Here is a 20,086-nt window from a genome sequence, read left to right as displayed (position 1 = left end):
AATAAGCTTATGCTCAACCCTTTCAGTGACTGGATCCTTGTCATCCATCAGCTTTCAGTTTAGTAAGTATCTCATCTTGGGCAGCCACCCCCAGGGCAGCCAGCTAGGTTTCGGAACTTCCTGCAACAGAGCATTTTCTCCATAGCACTGTGATAATAGCAATTTAGAATGACTGCTTATGCACTGGCATACCTACCTGTTGGCTACGTCCCTGACTAGAAGGTAAGCACTAAGTGGACAGGAACTTGGTCGGTTTTGCTCATCACTTTATAACCAGCTTCCAGTACGATGCCTCACTTACAGCAAATGGTGAGTGGATGTTGTTAAATACACCACTAAACAACAATTTTCTAACTCATCTTGCCAACCCTGTTGCCATTCTTACTGCCTAATTATTGTCTGCCTTTCTAGGAACATTCCCAGAAAAAGCTTTGTTCATACTGTTGCTCCCTAACTCCTCTCTAATTGTCCAAAACAGATCCAGCCCTCAAGGTGGTTCAGTTCCAACCCTTTCTGTGAAGCCATCCCTGAGTATTTTGACACATACTCTCCTTTCTTGGATTTCCAAAAACAACCATCATTGCTATTATTTATGACTATTGTGGGTAATTATTTTGTTAGGCGTTTTGCCATCTAGTCTCAATCCTTTGGTGCTAGAGATAGGTCTTCTCTCTTTTTATTTGTCCTAGTGCCAGGCATAGTGCCTGATGAACTGTAGGGGGTCCAAGATGTTGGGGGATTGGCTGATATAATGATAATCAAACAAACTCTTCCTTTGAAGCTCTAAAGCCTGTTGGAGGAAAGAGCCATCCCTCTCCATGTGCCTTCCCTATATCATTCAAACTGGCCACATGCCTGGCATTTTGCTGGCCAGTGAATGTGGATGGCTGGGCACTTTTCTGGGCATTTTTCAGAGACTCTTAGGGCATTTTTCAACTCTTAGGATGATGTTGCTTAAGAGTCTAAGCTGTGTAGTGCTCAGGCGGAGAGCCAGGTCAGAGAGCTTCCAGTTCCAACCATGCTGCCTTCCAGTCACTGGCCTCCTGGTCATTCAAAACCAGCCTGCAATTGCACACCAAATACCTTACTAGGGAGGGTGTGTGGAGGTAGGGGTTAGGGATGGGCAGAAATCTTATGGCCAGCACAGTGCCGTCTAAGGAAAAAGATAACCTCCCCTCTGCACAGACAAGAAGAGCTTCCTCTCTCAGCTGCACTCCAGGAGAGAAGGGCATGTGAGGTTCCTGGCATCACAAGTCATTGACTTATGGTAGTAGCATTCTGAAAGGTGGGTTACACAGTCAGGCTCAGCTGTACCTCAGACTGATATGTGTTCAGAAGGGCTGACAGTACTCTCTTGTGTTTTGTTTACTCTTCCTGCCTTGAGAGATATGTACAGAGCATGATCTCTATTGTTACATTAGTGAGAATGAAAGTATGAAGACGTTAAGGGAATTATCTGAACTCATACATACAGGGAACTGGGGACAAAACACACATTTTCTGTCTCACAGCTTTATATTTTGTATCAAACACTAGCTTATGTTTGGCTAACATCCACGAGGACTAGGAAGATAATATGGAAAAGTTAAGCATTCTGGGTGGAAGGAGGGACATTGCTCCAGCTTCTGTAGTTCCCTACGTGCATAAGCTTTAGGTTTTAGTAAATTAACACATTGAAAAATCTATATCAGAACACCATACAAATACATTAAAAAATTATGTCTCATTACACAGTAATTAAATTGAGCAGTCACCTTGTCAAAATCACCCATGAGAGACTCCATAAGGGAAGCCAATGACAAATGCACTGTTACCTGTGGGGAGTGGTGTAAAAAGCAAAATTCACAAAAATCAATTTCACCCAGGACAGGCTATAGATAACGTTACAGATGAATGCTAAATACTACACGATAGGAGCTGTCTGATTAAGTTTGGCTCTTCCTCCGTTTTATTAAATTACCATCTCCATGTCTTAGCCTCCTTCTTACACACTATTATCTTGTCCTTTGAGTATCTGACAAATGTCTCCTCATTTATCCACATATGTGGTACGATCCTCCTCTCATGCTCTTAGATTTTCTCACTGTTACACTCTTACCACTGTTCTGCAGTCTTCCCAGTGCTCCTTTGTGGGTGATACCTTACGTAGAGCTTTGCGTGTGTGTCTCTTACACCTTATTATCCTTTTATTTGCATTCAGGTTTACTCAACTAGGTTTTTTTCCTTTTATGTTATTTTATTTTATTATTATTCTAAAATTTTTAAATCCTTAATTTCCACTTTCACGTTCTTCTATCGTTCTGTTTCCAAAAGGAAATGAGAGCATAGCTCCGTCGCCTGTACATTGTCCACGGTCCCTGGGCTGGGGTAGGTCCCGACTCCTGCCTGCCGGTTGCTTCGAGGGTGTGGAGGACCCGGGGGCTCACATGCAGCCCCCCGGGAACGGCGCGGGGTCCTGGCGCCCCCTCCTTACTGCTGAGGTCTGGGTGTGGCTGGGCGGCCGCTAGGCTAGGCGCGCCGGCTGGGGCAGCTCCTGGGAGATGCAGCGGCGCAGGCGCTCCAGGTTCTGGCTGTGGAGCTGGATGTCGTTGTGCCCGGAGGCCCCCACCCACAGAGGCTCCACGGCCTTGGGGCAGCGCTCGTAGAGCGCCAGCCCGTGCGAGAAGTCGGCCACCTCGTCTTCCAACCCGTGGATGATGAGCAGCGGCGACGTCAGCTTGGGCCCCTTCTCCATGCTATGAGGTCGGGGAGTCACGTTAGGCCTCCGCGCCCCACCCCCGCTGAGGCCCCGCCCCCTGGGTCCCCGCCCCGCGCTCACTTGGGGAACGCGTCTAAGTAGTAGGTCTTCTTGGTGTTGGGGAAGGCCATGCGCATGCCCGAGGTGCAGCACCACTGTGGCGCACTCATAGCGCGAAGCCAGGTCCACGGCGGGCACCGTGCGGATGCTCTGCCCCTACAGGATGTTGCTGTCCCGGCTGATGCCGTACCTGGCAGCGGTGGGGCAGGATCAGCTGGGACACAACGCGCACACACCCCTCCCACTGCCCGCCCTCCTGGGGCAGTCCCCTATTCTCCACGCTTAGGCTCGGCCCAGGACCCTCCCCTGACCCCCAACCCCAACACCAAGGAGGCGGTCGGACCAATACAGGAGGTAGAACCCAGATAGGTGTGAGGGGAGCTGGCTGACAGCCACCCCACTCTGCCGTTTCTTAGAGAGTATCTACTTGATCACACCTGGGCAGTGCACCTGTAAGGGCCCCACCCGCTCCTCCTGGTCATCCAGCTGTCCCCACCCCTACACATGCCTGACCAGGGCCACATGCAGAACCTGCTTGGGACTTTCCTGTCTCTGCTGTTCTGAACTGGACAGCCCTTCCTGGTCGCACTGGAAGGGGGCGTGTCTTCCAGCAGCCCTCACCCCCACCCTCATCCACCCTCTTCGCAAGCTGTGGGGTGGCGATTGGAGGCAGCTGTATCCTCTGATGCCTCAGCGAGTTTGCAAACCCTCAGTGTCCCCATACCCAGTTAGGTTAGTACAACACAGGTGAGCAGGAACAACGGCTCCTGAGAGAAAATGGGTGGCCGCCACCTCCTTCTCTGGGCCCCTCCCCTACCAGTGGCCAGGTCCTGGGGCCCACCCGCCACCCCAAGCTCCCCTAGCCCCACACCAGCACGGCTGATCCAGCACCATACCACCAGGTGCTCCTTCCTGACCACACGAGGACCATTCACCACCTTCCAGTGCTGGAGGTCTCTGTGGCCTTCCTCCCACACACCCATGACCCTGATCCCAAAGGAGCCTCTCCTCTCAGTGGCCAGGGAAGGGCTGTATCTCACCTGGGCAGCCAGACTGTCCATCTCCCTGTCCACCCAGGGGCCATCTGCAGTGTTCCTGTCCTCTGGCCCAAACCCCCAGACAAACCTCCAGGCCTCGGGGATGCCATTTGGCCTTGTGCCCACTACCCTGGCTGTTCCTCCCAGGCCGGCTCTCTGGTTCGCTGTGAGCACCGCTGTGCCAAGCCCTGGCCCAGTCCAATCACCCAGCTCCAGGCAGGGACCCCCAGCTGCAACCTGGCCATCTCCACCTGGACAAACGTGGCAGGTGCCGGATAGTTTGGCTCTTCCAGGCCTCCCCAGCCCCGGATCATGGCCTGGGCCCAAGCCTCCCTCCCTCCTGCTTATTCTCAGCTGTTGGGGCTGAGGGATTTGGTCTCTGGAGGTCAAGGCTGGTAGAAGGACCAACAGATGGAACTCAGAACTCTCATCCCTATGTGGGGTGTGATTCTGCAGTGACCCCCCCCGAGCCAGCGGCGACAGGCTGAAGCGGCCGAGGTTGGACACATACCTGCACCATGCCACCCAGCACAGGTCCCCACTGCCATGGGACCCCACTCTTAGGGCCTGCATCAGGGACTGCTAGGGCATCACTATGGCACCAGGGCCCCTGCCTCCCCAGGGCAGGTGGGCTTTGGTCCTGGCATGGGCTGGTCACTCCAGTGGGCCAGGCAGGGCAGAGCTGGGGCAGCCAGCCCTGTGGAGGCAGAGGGCGCAGTCTCCAGGAGGGTGGGGGCTGGGTGCGTCTCCCTCTAGAGCAGCCCGGGGCGCAGGGCCACACTCTGCACTCTGCACATGCTGGTTGAGACGGAGCCACTGTGTTTTGGTGAGTGAGCACAGGGGTGGAAGGGTCCGCCTGGGTCTCCATGACCAGGGTGGTGGGGTCCAGGGAAGGATGTGTAGACCAGACCACAATGGCCCTGTCTTGAGTCAGGCCCGTGGGTGTGTGCTGGACACCGTGCCCGCGGAGGACCCAGCTTCTGCTCGCTGACCTCCCACCAGCCACCAGTTCTGTGCTGGGTACTAAGCTGCCCAAGGGAGCCTTCCAGGCCCAGAGGAGCCCTGCCCTCAGGATGTGACCATGATCCATTACCAGCACCTGACACAGAGGCCCTGCCCCACCTACCCCGCCCCCAAGAGCTACCACAGCCTGGTTGGGGGGTGGGGCTGAGCCCTTTCACACAGGCCTCACACACCACCTCCTGAACTGGGAGGGGCCTACACCCACCCCTCTCCATCCAAGTGGAGCCTCCACTCCTATGGGGACCAGTGCCAGGCCCTGTCACCGCCTCCGCTCAGGCAAGGGGCTCCCAGGAGGGGCCAGCCCCAGGGAGGCTTGAAGCCCGCCCACCCACCTCCCCGCACTTGGCTGTCACCACACAGAGAACACACAAGGCCAGGCCTTGCCCTGTGGCCCAGGGTGGCCACAAACAGGCTCCCTTTCTTACAGGCCCACCCCCTTGGGCTTCCTCCCTCCCCAAGGAAGCCAGCCTGAGTGCCTGAGGGGCGCACCTTGCAACCACCTGGTTACACCTGGTCTGGTCACCTGTAAGGCAATGCTTGCCTGCCCTCCCCTAACTCGCTGCAGTGCAGAGCTCACCTGGTGCACAGGGCCTGCTGGGCAGCATAGATGTCAGCATGGAGGCTCGGCTCGGAGGGCTTGCCCGCGCTCACACTGCAGCTGGAGTGGACCTAGGAGGTCAGTGCTTTGTTTTCTGGGGGGAGGTAATTAGGCTTATTTATTTATTATTATATTTAACAGAGGTACTGGGGATTGAACCCAGGACCTCGTGCATGCTAAGCACGGGCTCTACCCCTGAGCTACAATTTACTTCCTAGTATTCCATATCCAAATCAAACAGCATATCGTAAGAGAAGTCTTACTGCTTGGTAACTTGCAGGTTAACTGTTCTCACGTTGCTGACTGCAGAATAAAATAAAATTCTGACCCTGTTGGGAGACAAGTGACAAGCCTTGCGTCTCTAAGGCAACTTCTGGATTCTACATGCTAAATTCCAATACTTGTGACACAAGTTAAAATTCTCAGATGGGCAGAAAAAAAGACTACATCTCGAAGGGCGCTTTTTCACAAAAATAAGACAGAAATGAAAATTGTATTTCTCCTCATTTATTGAAATGTAAACACAAACATGGCAAACTTTTTCTGAAGAAGATTTTTAAAAATTAAAACATTTCAGCCTAAAGAAGTCCATTTCTATATGGGCACAACACCTCCAATTCACACTTTATAAATCTCCTACATGTAGATGAGCTATTGGTCTATGAGGAATTTACTCTTTCCTGGCTCATCAAAGGTGGAAAATAGGGTTTAAGGAAGAAAAAAAGAAAAAGGCCCAACAAATTTACACACACACACCCACACTTCCACACTACTGTTGTAACAAATCTTCCATAGCAAGCAAGTCTCTAGATAGACCTGTGTCACCAAGGGAAAAAATAAAACAAAAACTACTGTTTTTTGTCATGCTATCCCTATTCAAATAAAAAAAAACGTCTGTGAAAATGTCCATACCCTGTTAAGGTGCAAAGAAGGTAGCAAGCCATTTGGTTGTACGTGCATTGGGATATTTCAATATAAACAGAAGATTAAAAAACTGAGTTTTGGGGGAGGCTGTAGCTCAGTGGCAGTGCACATGCTTAGCATGCACGAGGTCTCAGGTTCAATCCCCAGTGCCTCCATTAAATAAACAAACAAACAAACATAATTACCTCTTCCTCCCCAAAATGAAACCGATTAACTCAATAAATAAGCTGAGTTCTTTGCGGGCAGGAAGCACTGAGTAGACACAACTCAACACCAGACAGAAGGCGACCTTGCATGAAGTGAAGCACGTGGTTACTTCCTCCCCTGACATCTCTGTTTTCCCCACATAGTTGGAGAACCATGGACCCTAGTTAACAGGGGCGAGCGTAGACTCCAGGCACTAGTGACCCCCAGTGGGGTTGGTGTACATGGTGGCCCCGCATGAGGGTAAGTTGTCATTGACACTATGCAGTGACAGCAGAAAGCAAAATAAATTTAGTGTCTTTTGTAAAACTGTAAAATTCTCAACAGCTGTCCAGTCTGCGCTGCCTGCACCAGGCTGGATGGTGCCCACAGCCCCACCGGGGCCATGACATCATCTGGTCACCACGCTGCTGTTTTCAGCATCGTGACCGTGTGATGAGGAGACAGAAGTTGGAAGGAACCGTAGCCAGGGCAGCAGCAGCAAAACCAGCATTCATGTCCCTGAGGGGACGAGAGAAAAGGAAATAACTAAGCCACCACTAACCGGTGTGTGCCCTCTTCTCTGCCCACTTCTTCCCAGGAGGACGGCTTTGTTGTCTGGCAGCTGTCACTCCTGGGGTTTTTTGGGCATTACTACGGGTGATGGCTCAGGGGCTGCGGGTGTGGGGCTGGGGCACCGTCAGATGGGTTCTCCCTCGAAAAAGGAAGAGATGGGAAGGAGATTAGAGTGGTGAGGGGTCCTGGGGCTGAGTTTAAAAAGCATGAGTGTGGTTGGGGGGAGAGCGAGGCTTTTTAGAGAAGTTATGTCCTGTTTTTTGGAATCTCTCTGTGGAGAGAGTTGCTCTTGACCACTGTTCCTTCATCCACGACTGCACGGTTTGCTGTTAGGATGTACCCTCGGCTACTGTAAATTTATGTTCATTCCAGTTATGTCTGTTTTTAGACAAAGTGCAAGCACCTTGTCTTTAACTTTCAAGGAGTCTGTCATTTCACACCAGAGGACCTTCACACCAGGCAACTTTATGTGAAACACATGTGGAGCCCCCAACAGTCACCAATAAGTGACTGGAATGCAAAATAATTGACACAAGGAGGGAAATGCGCTCTGCTCCTGTATCTGAAGGAAGACAAAGCAAAGTGAAACAGCAAGAATAAAATTATGTGGTTTGAAATCAAAATGATAATTTCTTGAAGCTTAAACAAATGGTTCATTTAAAATAATTCCACTTCTTGTAAAAGTAAAAACTTCTGAAAGGTGAGATTGAGAAATTTGGAAGGAGACTGTGGGCCACAGGGGAAAAGGCTGTGCAATGAAGAGCATTCATAAGGCACCAGGATTTTCATCCTCCCCCCACAGCAGTAACTCCAGAGGGACTATTTATGCAGAGGCAAATTTGGAAAGTAATTACATGTTTTGGAGATAATACGGTAGAAGCATGCTCTGTCAGAAATGAAAGAATATATATGTAGATTAATCAGTCAAAATCCCTCATTTTACAAAAGAGGAAATGGAGCTATTCATTATTAGAAGTCTTGGAAGAGCTCTTCATTCTACTTTCTTTGTTCTTAATCTATACTAGTTGCTCCTGGTACAAAGTTTTGACACATATTCTTTCTGTTCTACAATATCTTACCTAGGCTTACAGAGACAAGGTCCTACAGAGAATAAAAATTATTTTTGAGAAAATCTGCACCTTCTTCCCAAACTTCTCAGTGCAAAATGTTCTCAGATTGGGAGAAAATGTTAAATTTAGAAAAATGTCTAATTATTCATTTGAATAAAGCTATCAAGATGTTTTTCACACAATTGTAATATAAAATAATTTCAAACCTTAGGTTTTTATCTGATTCAAAAACATTATACACCTAAAAATTGTGAGAAAGAGTAAAAGCTTATGAAGAAAAGTAAGAGAAAATCATTTAGCATCCAACAATAAGTTTTGGTGATGATTCTCCAAATTATTATTACATTTACTGGAATAATTTTCAATATACAGGTTTGTAACCCATTCTATCATCTAAACATTATTTTAGAACTTTTTTCTATGCTGTTTAATATTCCATTTACTTCAATAACTGCATAAAATTTGATCATATGTCTATATCTGTGTGTGTGTGTGTTACCTCTGCCACCATCATTTATTCCACTGATTTGTCATGATGTATACACATGGTCGGCTGTAAACATTTTTACATGAAATCTTTTCTCTAAATTTTAAGGAATTATTTCCTTAGGAGATATGCCTAGAAATGCTCAAAATGTACTAATATTTCCAAGGGCATTTTGTTTTCTAAAAACCTTTGACCAATTTATAATCTGCCACCACTGTGTGAAGCTCCAGCCTCACTTCAGGTCTGCCAGCAATGAGTTTTTTTGTTTGTTTTTTGTTTTCTTTTTTTTTTTATGGACTTACTATGTCTACATGTCAGCTACTCTTTAAAAAAAAAAAAACCTGGACAGATTTATTCCACTGAAATTGGCTCCCGTTAACTAGTATATTTAGTTGGAATAGCTATTCTGAGAATAATCCTTCACAAAGAAATTATCCGTATCAGTTATTTTATGCCACAAAGTTATTCTCTATACCACTGGCAGGTCTAAAAATTCAAGTCGGTTTGTTCTTGCGAACTTGAAACACAATGGATCCCATAGTACATTGTTAATAAATGACAGCTCTGGCCCTGACCAAAACGTGTTGATTTAACTCCAAATGAACTGAAATAAGAGCCAGAATATGGGGAGAAAGAGGAAACGCTTCCTCCACCCTCCACCAGCGCGTTTTCTGAACAGGCTGCTTCTCTTGGGCGTCTGCTCTCCATCCCTTCCTGCTTCCCTTCGGCACATCTCAAGGGGCCCCTCCCGCTCTGGGGAGGGCTGCCAAGTTCTGCGTAAGTCTGCAAACGGCCTTGGGCCGCGAGACTGGCTGTCGGCTTGGCCCACGGGGACCCTCCTTCATCCCGGGCATCTAGGCCCTGAGAGCAAGGCGTTCACTCCCCGTGCAGGTGTGAATGGCAGGAAGTCCTTCTCCTAGGACAAGTCCCAGGACAGGGCCTCTGGGGTTGGCAGGGAGCACACACTGAAGCCCCACCTGAGAGCCATGCTAGGAGGGGCCGTAAATTCAAGGTGGTGACCTTTCCCATCTTACACTTTGCAGATGACCAGGCTCCAAGAGAGCAGAGGGGAGCAGGTGCCAGAGGACAGCCTTGGGTCCAGGGCCAGTGGGTCCTGTCACCAAAAGCACAGCTTCCCTCCCACGTGGAGCTGTGGCGGGGCCTCCAGAACTCGGGGGAATGCAGGCACCCTCTTCCCACCTCAGGAACGCACAGAGTGGGAAATCATGCCTTCGCGAGTTCCTGGTTTGCAATTAAACCCTCAATCTGGGGATTTGCCTGGCGGCGAGCTAAGGGGATCCAAAGTCCAAATGTCCATGCCGGACCCCCGGTTGCTGGGCGGCCACACATGGTCCCCGGGTCCCAGCCTCACATCAGGCCGCTGCCTCCCCCCTGCGCAGAAGTTGGAGGCTGGGCGCGGGGCACAGGTGGGTTCTGGGCTCCCGGCTACCACGAGGGGCGACGACCCCCTCCCCTTCCCTGGGTGCGAGTATAGCGGGGAAGGGTGGGGGTTACAGGAGCCTGAGGGACGGCCTTTAACGGTTGGGCCCTCAGGGACAGCCCTCTCCCCCTCAGTCCCGGACCGCGCCCGCCCACCCCGCACCTCCCCGCGCCCCATCCGCGCCCGTGGAGCCCCAGGCCGGCGGTGCAGCCAGTTACCAGGGCGCGGAGAACATGACGCAGTGCGCGGCGCTCTGGATGCCGCGCGTGCCCGTGCCCGTGTACAGGTGCTTGGCGTGCGGGTCCTGCCCGTCCCCGCCATCGGCTGGGGGGGACCTGTCCGACGCTGCACCCCCCCCACCCCCGGCTCCTGTGCCTGCGTGCCCCAGCGCCCGCTCCGGCTCAGCAGCCCCAGTAGCAGATGCGGGGCGGCCGGACCGGGCCCGGGGCCGCGGCGAGAGGAGGCGCCCTGAGCTCGCGGGTATCACGGCGGGCTGGGCGCGCTCTCTCCGCGGCAGCCAGCGATGTGTTTTATAGATCGCATTATTTGACAATACCAGGCTAGAAAAGTCATAGCTTAATTAGAAAAGTCAGGTAAAGTGGAAAACAAAACACATACACATACCTATTATATAAATTTTATATAACCCTGAAATATGTTAACTTGCATCTTTTCTGATTTAGAGACGAAAGGCTTCGACTTAGCTCTTTGCTTCATCTTTATTGCATAAACTGCACCCACCCTACATCACTCTGATTTTCAGTTTTTGGGTTTTGTGTTTGTTTTTTTAGAGTGAAGCAAGAAATCAAGGACACTTAGAAAGCAATAGGGATGCAGAAATCCTGTGACCTTTAAAGAAATTTGTGACCCTGTTTTTATGTTGTTGCCTTCAAAATGATTTTGACATACATTGCTTTACTCTTCAAAGCAGAAGTGTAATGGATTCGTTCGTTGTAAAGGGGAGGGTAAGGACAGCTCTCTGGTCTTCATAACCTTTTTATTTGTTGCTGAACATTTGTTATATCCCACTATTTTTGGAGTAGAAACTCATGATGAAGTACATTCTAAGGAAGAGGTCAGAAGTGATACCTACTAGACCACGTGTCTTTCTACTGTTGTGCACAGAGCAGAGTCTTGACTTGGGGCAAATGGCTGTTATTAGCTTTGAGTCTTTTCACACTGCAAGAAGCTTTTCCTTAGTTCTTATCACCTGTAAATACATAAAAAGCTAACTGAGAATAGATATGTATAGTAAATAGTAAATAGTTTATTTACTGTCAAAAGGCTGTCTGACATGAAATGCTGTGGAACAACAATATACACTGAAAGATCCGCTCTCCACCTGTATTGCATTGTGAAAGTCTGATAGTTCAGCAATTTGTTGCATTTGTAAGTAACCAACTTATGTATTCTTCTCTGACATTTAAAAATATCTGTGGAGATTATACTAGCTTTAGGTGTACAACATAGTGATTCAATTTTTTATAGGTTACAGTCCACTTAAAGTTAGTATAAAACATTGGCTACATTGCCTGTGTTGTACAGTGTACCCTGCTATCTTATTTATTTCATCCCTAGTAGCTGTGTCTCTTATCTCCTGCCCTATCATGCCCTCCCCTCCCCTCCCCCATTGGTAACCATGATTTTGTTCTCTACATCTGTGAGTCTGTTTCTGTTTTGTTATATTCACCAGTTTGCTTGCTTTATTTTTTAGATTCCACGTATGTGTGATTCTACATACAATACTTGACTTTCTCTGTCTGACTTAGTTCAGTAGGCATAATACCCTCCAGATCCATCTATACTGCCTGTTGCAAATGGCAAAGTTTCAATCTTTTCATAAATGAAAAATAGTCCAGTGTGTGTGTGTGTGTGTGTGTGTGTGTGTATACTTATACCACATCTTCTTTATCCATTCATTTGTTGACAGTCACTTAGGTTGCTTCCATATCTTGATAACTGTAAATAAGGCTGCTATGAATACTGAGATGTGTGCATATCTTTTCCTTTTTCTCTAAATCCTGAGCAGCATTTGTGATTTGTGGTCTTACTGACTCTAGCCATTCTGACAGGTGCGAGGTGATATCCCACTGTGGTTTTGATTTGCATTTCCCTGATGACGAGTGCTGCTGAGCACCTTTTCAGTGCCTGTTGGCATCTGCTTGTCCCCTTTGGAAAAATGTCCATCAGATCTTCTGCCCATTTTATTGATTGGGTTGTTTGGGTTTAGTTGACTTTTGAGTTGTATGAGCTGTTTATATATTTCAGATATTGACCCTTTATCTATCATATAATTTGGAAATACTTTCTCCCACTCAGTAGGTTGTCTTTTCATTTTGTTAATGTTTGCCTTTGCTATGCAAAATCTTTTAAGTTTATTTAGATCCCATCGTTTATTTTAGCTTTCATTTCCTTTGCTGAGGAGACAGATACCAAAAACATATTGCTGTGATATATGCCAAAGATTATCTGCCTAATGTTTGCAGGAATTTTATGGCTTCTAGTCTTATGTTTAGGTCTTTAAGCCATTTTGAGTTTATTATTGTATATGCTGTGAAATGTTCTAGTTTCATTTGCCTGTAGCTGTCCAGGTTTCCCAGCACCACTTAACGAAGAGACTGTCTTTTCCCCAATGAATACCCATGCTTCATTTGTCATGGATTAATTGACCAAGTGTGTGAGTTTGTTTCTGGGCTCTCCGTTCTGTTGCACTGATCTACTTCTCTGTTTTTGTGCCAGCACCAAACTTTTTTTGATGACTGTATCTTTGTAGTATAGTTTGAAGACAGGGAGTGTGATGCTTCCAGCTTTGTTCTTTTTCTCAAGATTGCCTTGGCTCTTGAGTTTGTGTGTGTGTGTGTGTGTGTGTGTGTGTGTGTGTTTTGTTTAAATTTTAGGGTTATTTGTTCTATTCCTGTAAAAACTGTCATGAATATTTTGATAGGGATTGCATTAATTCTGTAGATTGCTTTGGGTAGTATAAATATTTTAACAGTATTAACCATTTCAATCCATGAACACTGGCTATCTTTTCATTGATTTATATCATCTTCAGTTTCCTTCATCAGTGTTTCATAGCTTTCAGAGTATAGGTCTTTTTCCTCCTTGGTTAAGTTTATTCCTAGGTGTTTTTTTGTTGTTGTTCTTCTTCTTCTGATTTTAAATGGGGTTGATTTCTTGATTTCTCTTTCTGATAGTTGATTATTTGTGTATAGAAAAGCAACAGATTTCTGTATATTAATCTTGTATCCTACAACTTTACTGAATTCATTTATTCATTTTAATACCTTTTTGGGTGGAGATTTTAGGGTTTTATACATATAGTATCATGTCATCTGTGAATAATGACAATTTTACTTCCTGCATTCCAATTTGGATACATTTTGTATCTTTTTCTTTTCTGCTCTGGCTAGCACTGTGGTCCAGCACTATGTTAAATGTAAGTGGCAAAATTGGGCATCCTTGCTCCTTGTAAGAAGTGAAAAGCTTTTGGCTTTCGACTGTTGGGTATGATGTTGGCTGTGGGTTTGTCAGCACTTTACATGTAACATGCCACTCCCCTCAGGCCTGAAAAGCTTCTGCAGAAAAATCTGCTGATGGCCTTGGGAGTTCCCTCTATGTGACTCTTTGTTTTTCTCCTGCTGCCTTTAAAATTCTCTACTTAAGTTAAATATTTACCAATTTAAATGTGACATGTCTTGACGTGAGTCTCTTTTGGTTCATCTTGTTTTGGACTCTCTGAGATTCCTGAACCTGGAAATTTGTTTCTTTCTTCAGCTTTGGGAATTTTCAGCCATAATTTCATCAAATTCATTTTCTACACTTTTTGCCCTCTCTTCTCCTCCTGGGACCCCTGTACCACACTTGTTAGTTCACATGATGTTGTCTCAGTGGTCCCGTAAACGGTCTTCAATTTTTTTTAATTTGTTTTTCTTCTTGCTATTCTGACTGAATGATTTCCATTATTCTATATTTCAGATCAAAATATTTTTCTATTTTTCTGTATGACTTCGATGTTAATTCCTTCCAGTGTTTGTTGTTTGTTTGTTTGTTTTCAATTACTTTATTCTTCGGCTCTGACTGATTCTTCTTTATATTTTCTTTTTTTTATATTTTCCTGGTTAAAATTTTTACTGTTTTCATCCATTCTATTCCCAAGTTCACTTAGCATTCTTATTACTAATGCTTTGAACTCTTTACCTGGTAGATTACTTATCTGTTTCATTTGTCATTTCTTTCAGGGATTTATTCTTGTTCTTTTGTTTGAAAGAAATTTCTCTGTCTTCTCATTTTGTTGAGCTTACTCTGTCTTTATGAAATTAGAAGGAGCAGTGACCTCTCCTGGTACTGAAGTAGTGTCCTTGTGTGCTAGCTTCTCTCTGCAGCCTTTGGACCCGGTGGCTTTGCCGGGGAACAGGATCTGGAGTGCGTATGGGTCACATATTCCCCTCAGGGGTGATAGCAGCTATCACCTTGGTGGGAGGTGGGGCTGGAGATGGAGGGGCTAGAGCCAGAGGCAGGTGTGAGCCAGAGCTTCTCTGCTACTCAGTGGGAGTCACAGCTTCCTGGTCCCAAGTTGCTGGAGCAGAAGTCATAAGGGTAGGGTCCAAACTGGTCCTAATCCATCTACATGCACTCTCCCCACTCCCAGCAATGGCACCTTTGCCCCGTGGGGTGCAGGATTGGAACAAGAGGGGCTGGAGTCCCAGCACATCAGGCAGAGCTCCAGGCTCGTCCTGATCTGCCACTCTCTAAGCTCCAGCAACAGCTGTCCTTGCCCAGTTTAGATGCAGTGCAGGGTCTCAGTCAGCCCCATCCCCTCCAAATGCTCACTCCCCTCAGTGACAGCAGCCATCACCCTAGTGGGAAGCTGCCCTGGAGCAAGAGGGGCTGGAGTGCATGCCCAGTGTGGCCAGGAGAGGTGCTGGGGCCATCCCAGGACACCAGCCAGAGCCCCGGGCAGTTTCAGTCCACTTCCTCTGCAGATTGCTCTGGAGAGTAAGCAATTGTGTGTACCCATTCTCCAAGAGCAGAGTCTAGGCTTCTTACAGCCCTCCTGTAAGTCCCACCAGTTTTCAAACCAGCTAAGGGACTTGCCTTCTGGTGTCGGACCCCACGGCTTGGGTGCCCAATATGTGCTTGGACCCCTCATACTCCAGGGAGGAGTCCACGGCCATGACATCCCTCCTCTTCTGTGTCACTTGCTAGGAGTTGGGTCCCAAACTGATTGCTTCCCCTCCCTCCCCACCTACCTCTGTGTGGATCTTTTTCTACAGCCTTGGTTCTAGAAGAGTCTTTCTGCCTGTCTCCAGTTTGTTTTCAGTGAGAGCTGCTCCACACGCAGACGTATATTTTAGTTGTGTCTGGGGGTGGGGGGCGGTGAGCTCCTTGACCTCCCACTTCACCATCTTGATCTCCTCCAGTCTGTCTTCTTTCTCTTCATGCTACTTTGTTTACAGTAATGGAACTTATGAAATTCCTCTCAGAGTGTCTGTTTCTCCTAAATAACACCAATGTCTCTTCCTGAGTCCCCAGATTCTCACCTCAATCCTTAAAGAAAACCTCTCTCTGCAGTTTGTATTTAAGTCCCTGGAACTTGCCTAGTAGCTTTGTCTGCAGTCCCCTTAGTACCACCCACATTACAAAATTATATTTTCTAATAATTCTTTTTGCAAAATCAAAATGGGGTCTGCTCTTTGTGTGTTTTTAATTCAGTCATTCAATCCACTGTCTTATATAAATGAGCTAATAGAAGTATATTGATGTTTGGCCACATGAGCATTTCCCTCTTTAGGATTTCACCAAATGTCACAACTTGCTGGTCTCTGTGCCACGATGTCCATTTATCTCACACTCACTAGGGCACTGAGCTTCATCACCTCCACACATGCTGTGTGTCTTACGTCAGTTTGGGGCCCTCTCTGTTTGTTGTCTCTTTCAAAAGGATGTTAGTATAAGAATGAGGGATGCCATTGGACTTCTTCTAAGCCAACCAACTGCTTTTTAGCTTATGGGAATTCATGGCTCTTTCCTTGGGACCTGCTAAACCCGTGTGTATTCATGTGACCCACAGAACCTCAAATCCATGAGGAAAAGACATGCTGGCTAGGCCTTCTGCAGATTGATCTGCAAGCTGCCTATGTGGGGCATCCTTCCAAATAACTACCAGAGTTAATGACAGATTCTCGACTCTCACCTGAACTACCCTGCGTACTTTTACGCTTGGTTCCCAGCGGCACATGCTGCCCACGATGACGCAGTAATTTTGATATATCCCTTGCAAAGCTATTTTTCTTTTAGTCTTAGATCATTAATTTCCAGTGCTTCACAATAAGAAAACCTGCTCATGTGCATTTCTGGACATCAGAAATCATAACAATAATAGCGCAGTTCCTGAATACAGTTGCTGTCTTCAGTAAGTGTTGGTTGAATCAGTGGACAGATCACATACCTGCTTTCCATGTTCAGTGATTATCACCACTAACACCAGCCTTATTGCCTGTGGTATAGACATGGATTCTTCCTTACTAATTTTTTGGTGCATTGGTTAGATTCTCCTACATTGTGCTGCAGTGATAAACAGTCTCAAAATCTCAGTGGCAAACAGAGACATAGGCTTAACATTGGCCAAAGTCTGCCTGTCCCTCCACTTCACTTATGGACGTGGGGTAGATCAGTAGCCAATATCTACGGCAGTCTTGGCACAACAAAGCAGGTGGCGTCACAACCACCTGATAGCTCATAAGGCGTTTTCTCAGAAGGAGCACACATCATCTCTACAAATATTTCTTGGCCCCAAACTGCTGCTTGGCCCAGGGTGAGGTCTTGTGACGATGGACTCATCAGGAGAGGGGATACTTTGACAGTAATACAATCTAACCCAGTTGCCCTCTTGGTTTTCTTGCCATGCACAAGAGCTACTCTCACCCTCTTCTCCAAGGAGCTAATCCCAAAGCCCCAGCGCTAGGATTGGTGAGCATCTTAACACTGTCTCTACGCGGATCTTCTTTTACTGTAAACCTATTAACTATAAAGACAATTTTTCTGCCTTGCTCACACAGACACAAAAGCAAGAGCTGCACAAATCCAGAAAATCATAATCAACACTCCCTTTCAGAAGGAAAAAATGGGGGAGCAGCACCATCCTGGGACAGAGCAAGTCTGTGATCCTGCTGGGAAGACGTGCAAGCCCTGCCCTGAGGGTGGGGCTCCTAAACCCCTGGTTCTCTAGGACTCGTGACTCCATCTTCTGAAAGATACTCTTCTCCTCAACCACAGATGAGAACACACTGCAGAATATATTATTTTGGGCAAATGCAGACTTCTAACCTGCTTCCTGTTTACAGAAGTTAGGGAATGGCCATCAAAAAGGCCGTTTTAAGTCTTGAACAGTCAGCCTCTTATAGTTCAAGCGATTCTTTTGAAAGTGATACCTTCTCAAAACCTTGGTTGAATTGTTGTCTGTGAGTCAAGTCAGTTCTGTGTGTCAACACCTCACTCACAAATCTGTACAAGATGTGACTCTACGTTTTTCAACTTATAGATAGTTCCATACACTGCTTTTCTAACTCTGAGCAATGATGTTTTATTTATTTTTCAGTCACAATCCCCCTTTGATATCCTCCTTTGAAGTATGGAGCCTTGTATTAAAGAGTAACAAGGGTGGGCACGCATTTCCCTCAGTCCTCGCTTCTGAGCTGGTTGCCTGGTGGTCACTGGTATTTACTGTGGGAGCCCATGACAGGGTTAACAAATTGTAACAGACCCCAGCCACCACGAACAACTGTGCTTAGTAACTGCTTTGCAAGCAGGCACCTGTGTGTCCGCAACCCTGTCTCCTGGCCCTAAAAAGCAGAGACAATGTCTTGCTTGCACAGTTGAGGTGTTAGATAGCACACTGCTCATGGCACAGCAACGACCCAGACCCTCAGCTATCTATAAACGCTGGGCGTGCCTGCTGTTAGACAGTCTGTTATCCCCAAAACAGGGACCTGGCGGGGCTGGGCTCTGCTCTGTAACTAACATATCTAAAGATGTACCTTGTGCCCATCTCTCCATGACTCCCTTACAGATAAACAAAGCCTTGGTACTCATTGTGGCTTCTACAGTCTCCAGCCCACCCTGTCTTTCCCTGAATGCCTGCATTCCCTCACACCTGTTAGTGATTTTCCCTTTGATTGTAACACTAAGCATGGGAGCATTTGAGAGTCTCAGGGAGTGGCCTCCGGACTCCCTCTCTCTCTTGACTTTCCGCAGAGTCTCGAGTAATTCACTCCATCTTGGTGGGGCTTCTGCCAGCCGGCCAGAACTCACAGTTTACAGCCTCTCTCTTCTGGGAGTGGTTTCAGCACCCTGTGGCCTCAGCCAGGTCTTACCTAGTGAAGCGATCTAAACTCCTTTACCTGGTCAGGTGACCCAAACGGTCATTGGCCAAAACTTTTTAGTTTGATAGAATTCAAATCCATAGAAAAGTTGCAAGAACAGTACAAAGTCCCATATGTCTTTTCACTCAGATTTACCAGTTCCTGACACTTTTGTTCCATTTATTTTTTCATCATCTCTCTCTCTACATTTATGTGTATTCCTATTGCACTTTCTGACCCATTCAGGAGTTAACTGGGAACTTTATGCTCTTTTATCACTAAATGATTTGACAGATATTGTGTAAGAACAAGACCACCTTCTTACCTAACATTGGTACAATTGTCAAATTAGGAAATGTATCGCTGATGCAGGACTGTTAAGTGATCCAAACTTTCAGTCCTTGAATTCCTGTCATTATTGGTCTTGCTCTATTGGCTTTCTGTATTTTGCCATTAGCTTTCAGAACAGGATTTGCAAATGTCATTTGGTGTCCCAGAGAATTCCCTGGGTCCCAGACTGCAGTCAGAATATTAACTCTTCTCACTGCCTGTTGGCAAAATTGTTAACAGAGGTGAATGACGTGTGATGAGGTGGCAGCTGGCATTCTTTGTGGGTGCATCTATGAGAGGTTTCAAAAGCCTCGTGTCTTTTTCATGAGCATGTAGCAGTGACATAATTAGAAAAATCACATTTTAAAATAATACACCACTATGGAATAAGCCATGAGCCAAGAGTGAAAAAAATGTGCAGAACATAGTAGTTCATAGTCAGCTTACTGCCGCTGTAGTTGTCCCCTCCTCTGTGTCCTGTCACCACCGCTGGGCTCCCTCCTGCCAGTGTGTGTCACTCACCCCTGTCTCCCACCTCTCCGTCCCCACTCAGACTCAGTCCCTCCCAGGTTTCCTCGGCCTCCGCTGCTTATCAAATACGATTTTCCCTTTTCCACTCAAAAACAACATTAGGTAACATACAAAGGTACGTTCCATGAATTATACATTTCATCAAGTCACAAAATATTGAGGGAAAGTGGATATGTGAGTACATGTGTTTCTTTTTCATAAATGGTGCTCATTGGTGGTAGAGAAATATACATAACTTATAAATGAAGACTAGGTGTATCAAAGGAAGTTCAGTTGGGGATTAACAGACACACGTTACTTCACATAAAACAGATAAACAAGGACCTACTGTAGAGCTCATGGAAATATATTCAGTTTCTTGCAATAAAATATAATGGAAAAGGGCCTGAAAAGAAAATGTATATATGTATGTATACGTGTAACTGAATCACTCCACTGTACACCTGAAACTAACATTGTAAATCCACTACACTTCCATAAAAATAAATATAAATAAATAAAAGTTGGGGTACATAGATTATGTTACACCTCTGGGGCCATATCCTGGCCTCCGTACTTGCTAACCCTATGACAGAGGGTAAGTTGCTTAACTTCTGTGCCTCATTCCCCCTCTTTTTTATTGACTTAGAGTCGATTTACAGTGCTGTGTTAGTTTCAGGCATACAGCATGGTGATTCAGTCACACATACACATATATATATACTCTTTTTCATTACAGGTTACTAC

The 20,086-nt window shown here is 46.6% G+C and overlaps 1 pseudogene; it reads right to left on the bottom strand.

Annotated features, from left to right (window-relative positions):
- Window positions 1-2,481: 2,481 nt before the first annotated feature.
- On the bottom strand, window positions 2,482-15,313 carry LOC140691658 (alpha/beta hydrolase domain-containing protein 17A-like; annotated as a pseudogene).
- Between the last annotated feature and the right edge of the window lie 4,773 nt (window positions 15,314-20,086).

This window comes from Vicugna pacos, chromosome 36, assembly GCF_048564905.1.
Source record: "Vicugna pacos chromosome 36, VicPac4, whole genome shotgun sequence".
Classification (NCBI taxonomy): Eukaryota; Metazoa; Chordata; class Mammalia; order Artiodactyla; family Camelidae; genus Vicugna; species Vicugna pacos.
Note: the sequence above shows the minus strand (reverse complement) of the source record. Positions and strands in the feature narration are given on the sequence as shown.